Consider the following 9,248-nt stretch of genomic DNA (forward strand, 5'->3'; position numbering starts at 1 on the left):
GACTGTAGTCATGTGCTCTTTGTTGAACCTGGATACGTATACTTTTAAACCTTCGTCTTCCGCTTGCTTGTTGGTAAGAAGATACGCCGCGGGGCATCTTCTTCTTCTTTTCACCATAAATTGTGTAAAACTCCTTAAAGCTGTCTATGGACCTAGGTGCCAAGGACCCTAACCATACTTTTGTTGGTCCCTTCAGGGTCAGTGAGAAAGCTCTACAAGCCATTTCTCCTGATAAACCATGTAGGGTCATGTGGGCTCTTAAGGTTTCCGGGTGATCGAGGGGTTCTCTGGCCCCGTCGTACATGTCCATGAAGAAAACTCGAAACGTCGGTGGTAGGGGCGCAACCATCACCTCCTCACTGTAGGGTAGGCCCGAGCTAGTGAGCAGTTGGTCTACTGACAACATGTGCCCATCTTTTTCGCCATCTCTTCGTATTTTCCTTTGAGGTTACGTAGCTCGTTTTGCATTTTTTTCTTTCTTCCTCCACATCACCTCCCCCTTCTGGATCCTACGTGCTTTCTGTCGCTTGGTCCTGCATCATTCTCTGGTCCGTTGGTAGCTACTCTGAGTGTCTCGTTCTCTCTTCGGAGGGTCTCCACTTTGGTAGTTAACTTTCCTACTAGTTGTTCCATCTTAGTGAGCCCCGTTTCCATGTTTGTTGACGTTGCTTCTTCTTATCCCCAGGTTGTCTGAGAACGGGTTGTAACGCCCCAATGGAAGACCCAAACCACATGACCTATACTCCAAAAGAACTAGTCAATGATACAATTGAAGTCCCATTGAAACCTTATAAAGAGCAAAAACTTCTCATTCCCAAACAATGTGAGATCTCATATACTACCTACCCTTATCCTTATCATATGGGGTATCACATGGGTTGTCGCAGGTATACGAAGGACACGTGAAGTCTATAGGAATCCCACAAATGGCGCCATTTTTAACGTCGTGTTTCGTACACCTTTGAGTCGGGTTCCAACAACTCGAGTCATGGGTCTTTCACCTGCACACTTAAGAAAACACATTGAGTGGGGGGCCTTGGTGGAGGCTGGGGAGTCTTTGATGCTTAAGTCAGTATATCTCCTTAACAGAATCATAGAGAGTTCTTCATACCTGGGGGTCAGCTTTTATACTGGGTGTCGCTCCAATTAAAATGCCTCCCAAGTGCTGAAGGTGTGAGATTGTTTCTAGGCAGAGTCCCAAGGTCGAATTCACAGGGAATAAAGCTTTAAAGAACTGAACCGTGATGTTTTTGCAATCGAAGTGATGGTGTTCTTATTTGCTAAAAAGTTGGAAAGAATGATGGTGAAAAAATATTAAAGAATGAAAACAAGCCCTCGACTATTGAATCTGGCTCAGTATGCACAAAAGTGAAAATGATATGATTTGATTCTATTTTTTCTCAATTGGAACAATGTCTCTACTCTGCTGAATCTTTTAGTGTACTTTCAATAATGCCTAAACTTGGTGGTTTGAAGAATGACCTTAAAACAATTTTTAATGTCTAAGAAAATTTTGTCAAACACCTAGGCTGCGGGTTCCCTTTCACAGATTGGTTTCACAAGAAGGGTTAGGACTTATCGATTTCCTTTAAACACTATTTCGATCAAGAACAAAGTGTCTGGATAATGTATATAATTCATGCATGCGTAATATAATTTTTGAAATAACCTCCATCGAGTTAAAGAATTCACCATTGCACATTGTCTCCACAAATTGCCTCATCTTAGGTTGTAAACCTTCATAAAAAAAACTGATTATTCTCCAGTCTTCATACCCATGGTGGAGGTAGGCATTAAGAAAATCCTTGAATCTCTCCCAACATTGGTAAAAAGTTTTAGCATCTTTTTGAACAAAACTCATGATTTGTCTTTTTAATGCATTAGTTATGTGCATAGGATTTTTTGTTTTTTAAAAAAACTCAGTTTGCAATTTCTGCCATGTCCCTATGGATCTAGGCCTTAAGGAATTCAACCAAGTTTTGGCTTTGTCCTTTAATGAGAATGGAAACAACTTAAGTCTAATCACCTCTTCAGTGCAAGTTCTAGCCATGAATGTTGAACACACTCCCTTGAATTCTTTGATATGCAAGTGTGGGTTCTCAGACTCTATTCTATGGAAATGAGGTATTAGGGGAATCATGCCAGGTTTGAAGTTGAAGTTGTTTGCATTCAAGGGTTGGATGATGCATGAAGGTGAACTAGTTCTAACAGGTTGAATCCCCAAGGGTTTTGTTACGATTACCCACTCTTCTCTCATCTTGCTCTTCTTTAGCCATGGTATTAGATTCCTTAGAAGATGAATCAATTGAAAGGGATTCACAATCTGAGTATGTCACAGACTCTGTTCTGACCAAACGAGATGTATGGTCTCGATTCCAAATAGACATACAATAACCCAATTGACTTCACTAATAGACACTAGAGATGTGCAATAGAAAGTAAACAACTGCTAGCAGCAGTTAAGAAAGAAAGGAAATGACAACAAGATAAAATAAGAAAGAAGGAAAGAAAAAAATAATGTAAAAGATAGAATCATATGTCACCAGAGTGTGAAGAGGTTCACAACTCAATAACACATCCTCACAACAACATTTGGATGTTCTGTAAATTGCCTTTAATTCCTGACAATGGCGCCAAAAACTTGTCTCTCCAATTAAAATGCCTCCCAAGGGCAGAAGGTGTGAGATTGTTTCTAGGGAAAGTCCTAAGGTCGAATTCACAGGGATTAAAGCTTTAAAGAACTGAATTGTGATCTTTTTGCAATCAAAGTGAGGATGTTCTTATTTGCTAAAAACTTGGAAAGAATGATGGTGAAAAAGGATTAAAGAATGAAAACAAGCCCTTGACTATTGAGTTTGGCTTAGTATGCACAGAATTGAAAATGATATGATTTAATTCTATTTTTTTTTTCAATTGGAACAATATATCTACTCTGCTGAATCTTTTAAGGTACTTTCAATAATGCCTAAACTTGGCGGTTTCAAGAAAGACCTTAAAAAAATTTTTAATGTCTAAGAAAACTTTTGTCAAACACCTAGGCTGTGGGTTCCTTTTCACAGATTTGTTTCACAAGAAGGGTTAGGACTTCTCGATTTCCTTCAAACACTATTTTGGTCAAGAACAAAGTGTCTGAATAATGTATATAATTCATGCATGCACAATATAATTTCTAGAATAGCCTCCATCAAATTAATATCAAATTCTCATTAAGCGTGCTAACAAAAACCAGGATCTCACACAACCCAAGAATCCACTGTGCCCTTCAGTCGACGATGGATTGGTAAGCAAACCCTGAAAGCAGCATCAGATAATAGATGGTAGAAAACTCTTTGGATACCACTTGCTAAACACGATGGAAAATCACAAACCCTAGGAAGCACAACCCATTCAAAGGATTCCCAAACCTAGGTTAGGAAATTACTCACCCATAGTATATTTGAAAGCAATGAAAATAAAAACAAAACTTAACAGACAAGGTTGGGAGAATGGAAGTAACATAATAAAAATCTCCAAAATCTGCTCTTAAAACTTGTCTAGTCTCCTTGCTATTCGAATCCTCCCCTTCTTATCCTTGCCCTTGTGCCTCTCCTCCACTTCCTCTCCTGAATATTCCATAAGTGGTTGGTTATCCCCTCTTGTTCCGTATTGTTCATCACTGGAGGCTAGCGCTAGAAAGGAAAACAGGAGAGAGAGAGAGAGAGAGAGAGAGAGAGAGATCAGTGAAACACTTAGAATAATTTTGAGATGTGCTGCTGTGTCCTTAAGTGTGAATTGAACAATAGAACACTCTTTTCATTTTAGTCATGCATCAACCTTTCTAACTTTTATTTTAATGTATTAAACAAGCATATAACATGTTTTTAATCTAAAATTTCCTGAACTTTATGCTTATTTAATGCATTATTATCACTCTATCACATGGTTTCTAGGTGGGGACAACTCATATCTAGCCTCGGGGACTTCATATCACTTCAACGGTTCACTTAGTCAGAATCTTTTAATGCGGTGTGGCTCTTGGGACGGTGTCATTAATGCAACGTAGAGTCCAGGGAGTGGAGCCATTAATGCGGCATGGCTCCCTGACTCACTTTACCCTATGGACGTTCCTTGTTAAGCCCCTTCATGCCTGTTGTCAGGAGATTGAGGGTCCCTCGTATCTCTCGCCCACCTACCTGTGCAGGTTCCCGAGGGTTGGATGTCATCGGGGGGTGTCAAGGCGACAAGTCCCATATGCCCCTACTGTCTGTTTTTCCCATGTGAGCTAAGTACTTTGTAGAGGCCCACTGACTCTTTTTAGAGGAGGGTCGTTGGGCTTGATCGGTGATGGGCACCAAAATAAACCTAGTCTTTAGGATCCTTTGCAAGTTCCAGATGGGTCAATTACAAGTTCAAGAGCCAAGAACATCAAGGAGGCAATGCAATGATTGACACAATCCACTCGGGATGAAGCTAGCAAGACTCCAACACTCATGATGGACTTGAAGGATGAAGATCCAGTTTTGATTAATTTGATAAGCTATGGAAGACGGCAACAACATGAATTGAAGACTTTAAATTTATTTAATTCATTTAAATGACTTATTTTATTAGTTTATAATTATTGGGTTTAATTATGAGAAGGACTTAAGGAGGGACCTATTCAAGAGCATGTTGAAAAATTTATTATTTCTTATGAACTAGGCTTTTTGGGAAGGCCTTGTATTTTGGCCAATAGCTTATTTGAAAAGTTACTTTTTAGGAACTAGGGTTTCAAGAGGTTATTGTAGCATTACTGTAGCAGCGGCACTGTTCATCCAGGGGCATTTTGGGTAAAAGGGGCTTTATTTTGGCTAGGGTTTGATTAGGTTTTGCTTTGAATACTCTTTGTAGCCTCATTTTAAGAAATTTATGAAATTTGATGACTTTATTCATTGTAAGTTGAATTTATCTCCTCTTGTTCTTAATTGAACTTTTGAACTTATCAAAGGTAAACCACAACCTTTGTGGCGTTCCTCCCTTATAATTAGGGGTGTAAACTCAAACCGGAAAACCGGAAAACCGGACCGGACCGGACCGAACCGGACCGGTTTTACCGGTTTTGAACCGGTCCGGTCCGGAACCGGTTTTTAAAACGTAAAAACCGGCCGGTTCCGGTTCCGGAATTTTTTGGACCAGACCGAACCGGACCGGACCGGTTGATTAAAAAAAATAAAAAATAATATTTTTATATATAAGTTTTATACAAAATATTTTATATATATTAAATATTAATATATATAAGTTTTATATATAATGTATAATTATAAATTTTTATGTGAAATTTTATATATAACATATATATTCATATATGAAATAATTTCTTATTATAATTTATAAATTATTACATAAAATGTTAATACTAAATCACTAAAAGTTTATAACTAATACTAATATATAACTTATAACTATACCAATAGTCTAATATTAATACTATTATATAGTCTAATATATTAATAAAAGTATAAAACAGTTTTTTTTAAATCAATTTTTTTTTTTTTATAAACAAATTTTTAATGACAAATTGTGAAATTTATATTTTTAAAAAACCGGAAAACCGGACCGGACCGGACCGGAAACCGATAAAACCGGAAGTACCGGTTTAGGAGGGTAACCGGTGCGTAATCGGTTTTGAAAAATATAAAACCGGTACATACCGGTTCGGTCCTAAATTTTATCCAAAACCGGACCGGACCGGACCGGTTACACCCCTACTTATAATTTGGGTTCTTGAGACAGGTTATTCAATGGGTCTAGATTTTAATATAATCTAAGTTCTTCAAACGAGTGCTCATCGGGTCTACATTCTCCATCCATTGACTTGATTTTAGCTTTCTTGAGAAGTTTTCAAATTGATTGTGGGTTCAAAGGATTCCATTTCCGCGGATTCATATCAATCGGGCTCTCCGACTCACTCTTCCAGAGATTTCTCATGGGCTTGTTATATGAGCCAATCCCTCCTTACATATATAACGTTGGGTTTGCATTATCTATTGATAATATTTAATTATGCTATATTTATTATTTATTGTCTTTCGATTTGTGAAGAATATCTGAAAAAAAAAATATAAGAATCCTCGTTCTAATATTATAATTGTGAGAAACTTATATCCAAAATTATGGTTTAATCTATATAATCAATATATGTCTAACAATTTATGTAAATGTTACGCTCAACTACTTGTGTTTGGTACTATAGCCTAGCTCGTTTGGAGAGTTATAATATTTCAGTATATTTATAAATAATAGTGAAATAGTTTGAGTTAAGATATTTTATTTGGTTTTGAGAAAAATTTGAATAAAAATATCATAAAGTTAAAAAAATTGTATGAATATAACTTTTCTTTTGAAATTTGAAAAAATAGTATTATTTTTTGTATTTTGTTTCGAAGTTTAGAAAATTTATAATGATTAGTGAAAAGTTTAAAGATTTAAAATTGAAAGTGTTTTATATTTTAATGATATTTGAAAAGGAAATATCTGATGATATTTGAGAATTCTAATGAACCCTAAGGTTGGATACCAAAACCATCTCAATCTATCTAATCTCATATCATTTCATCATTACAATTTTCATAAATTCTCACATAAAATACAATAAATAATTCAAAATCCCAAAAAAATAATAATATTGTAAAAAAAATTCTAACACTATTTTATTCAACTTTCATATAAAACTATCTCATATCATCTTACTATCTAAACCCCACCTAAGAGTAGGCTGAATTTCAATGGAGAAAGGGCTCATCCAAAGCAACTTAACAATACTTCTATTTGTGAAGCAAATTTGGGAAAAATAGCCTCAACTAACGTTTGGCTCTCATCAGCACCCCATCTGTGAGGACATTGCACAGATAAGAGTTTTAGATGGATGAAAGGAGTGGCATCAATTCATACTTCATAATGTAGTTTCCTTAAATCAATTGGATGAATATATACTTGACGTAAATCTTATGGTGACTTGCTTCATGCTTTTTTACTCGGCTAAAAGTAGTACTTATAGATAAGGAATACAGTCTCATCACAATAACTAGAGATTTCATATTGGAGCTACTGTAATGTCACACAACCATCGAAGAGGAGAAGAAAAGGGGACATGCGAAATGAAGAAGAAATGAGAAGAGAAGGGTTTGAGAGAAGTCTGAAGGTTGGACCGTGGGTCATGGGCCAAGAAGAAATAAAGGGCTTAATGCATTGTCGATAACGTGCATGGGCTGGGTTATGTTTCAACTGTTTTAGTTGGGTCAGTGTAAATGGGCCTATGAGCCCAGTTAGCTGTAGTGTCTTTTATTTTAAGATAAGTGACAGTCAGTGATTTAAGAGTAGTTTCCTTTTTGTTATGGAGTAGTGTTATATCATTGTAAGTCCTCAGACGGATGGGTTATTGAAAAATGCTATGAAGATTCATTTTATCTCTCTATAATTCTCCCTCTCTACCTATTCACTTCTAGAGGAGCCTACCCTCGAAGTTCAGGAATTCCCTTTCATCCTGCATTTCCTTCCATTGTTCATCACAAATACAATAGAGTGTTACAAGTGGTATCAAGAGAAATCGGTCCAAAAGTGACTAGAAATTACAAACTATTTCAAATGGTTGAGGGCACTCATTTGAATCAATTACAGGAGGGTCTTACTTCCCTCAAACAATTTACTGATTCTCAACTAAAAAATCTAGAAACCGAAATGTTGGCTCTCAAGAGGCAGTCAAATTCAGTGATGCAACAGCTGGCCACTTTAGTATAATTGCAGCGGAAGAACAGTGGTGAGTCATCCTCAGGAGACACTAATCAACAACTGGTACACGTTGAGCAAGGTGGGGAACCTCCTCCACGGCAGGTAAGGCTCGATTTCCCATCTTTTAATGGTCATGATCCCAATGGGTGGATCTACAAAACAAACCATTATTTCTCTTATTACAACACCTTACCCCAACATAAACTAAGGCTAGCCTCCTTCCACATGGAGGGCCAAGCTTTAATTTGGTTCCAAGACCTTAAAGAATCAGGGGTTCAAAGAGATTGGGAGAGCTCCACTAAGGCTTTATTGGTGAGGTTTGGGCCATCATCCTACAATGACCCCATGGAGGCCCTATCAAGGCTGAAATAGACAGGGTCTATTGAGGAGATTACAAGTCCAAGTTTGAGTCACTTTCTAATAGACTATGGGGGCTGTCTGAAGGGTATAAACTAAGTTGTTTCCTTAGCGAGCTAAGTGATGAGATAAGATTACCTGTGAGGATGTTCCATCCAAATAATTTGTTGACTACATACAACCTTGCTAAGATATAGGAGGAGAATGTGAGCCTTAGCAAAAAAAGCCATAGTAGCCGAGACTTGGGTATTTTAAGAACACCCACTGCACCACCTGCAAACACAAATAGTAACATCAGAATGGGTCTTAAGGCCATTGTGCCTGTGAAGAAAATTAAACCTCAGCAGATGCAAGAGAGGCGAGAAAAATGCATTTGTTATTACTGTGATTCCAAGTGGAATCTTGGGCATAAGTGTTAACAGTCCAAACTATTTTTAATTGAAGAAGTTGAGGAGGAACAAGGAGAGGTGTTAGTAGCACAAGAAGTGGATGAAGGTGATGAGCTTGTAGATATGACTAGCCAAAAACCACAACCAGAAATTTCTCTTAATGCCCTATTGGGGTCATTAAACCCAAAAACCATGAGAATTAAAGGGAGGTTGGGGAACCAAGAGATTGTGGTGTTGATTGATACCGGCAACAATTTTATAGACCCCTTAATAGTTAAAAAAGGTGGGTTGAAAGTTATTCATAAAGAAAAAGTTAGGGTGAGGGTGGCCAATGGCCATCTTATGGGCTGTGAAGGCAAGTGTACAATAGTAAGAATTAAAATGCAAGGGAAGGTATTCACTACAGATTCCTATGTGCAAGTATTGGTAGGATGTGACATGATCCTGGGTGTGCAGTGGCTAAGGGAGTTCTGGCCTATATTGTGGAACTTTAAAGAATTAACCATGCAATTTCAGCTTAAGGGCCAAATAGTTTGCTTGTAGGGTTTATCCCCTTCTAATTTCATTGAGGAGGGGAACTTTAATAAGCATCATAAGCTGGAAAGGAAGGGAGTGTTGTTGAACTTGATTGAAACTGGCGAAGAAGAACTTAATGGTAAAGTTCTTAAGGTTTTACAGTAGCTACTAGGGCAGTATAAAGAAGTTTTTGGTGAACCAAAAGGCCTACTCCCAACCTGAGAACATGACCATGCA

The 9,248-nt window shown here is 37.4% G+C and overlaps 1 non-coding gene across 1 annotated transcript; it reads left to right on the forward strand.

The window, feature by feature from the left end:
* Positions 1–1,772: 1,772 nt before the first annotated feature.
* Positions 1,773–1,880, forward strand: LOC118344391. Its single transcript, XR_004798163.1, has one exon. It is a non-coding gene; the product is annotated as a small nucleolar RNA R71 (small nucleolar RNA).
* Positions 1,881–9,248: the final 7,368 nt, after the last annotated feature.

Source organism: Juglans regia, chromosome 13 (genome assembly GCF_001411555.2).
Source record: "Juglans regia cultivar Chandler chromosome 13, Walnut 2.0, whole genome shotgun sequence".
Taxonomy (NCBI): domain Eukaryota; kingdom Viridiplantae; phylum Streptophyta; class Magnoliopsida; order Fagales; family Juglandaceae; genus Juglans; species Juglans regia.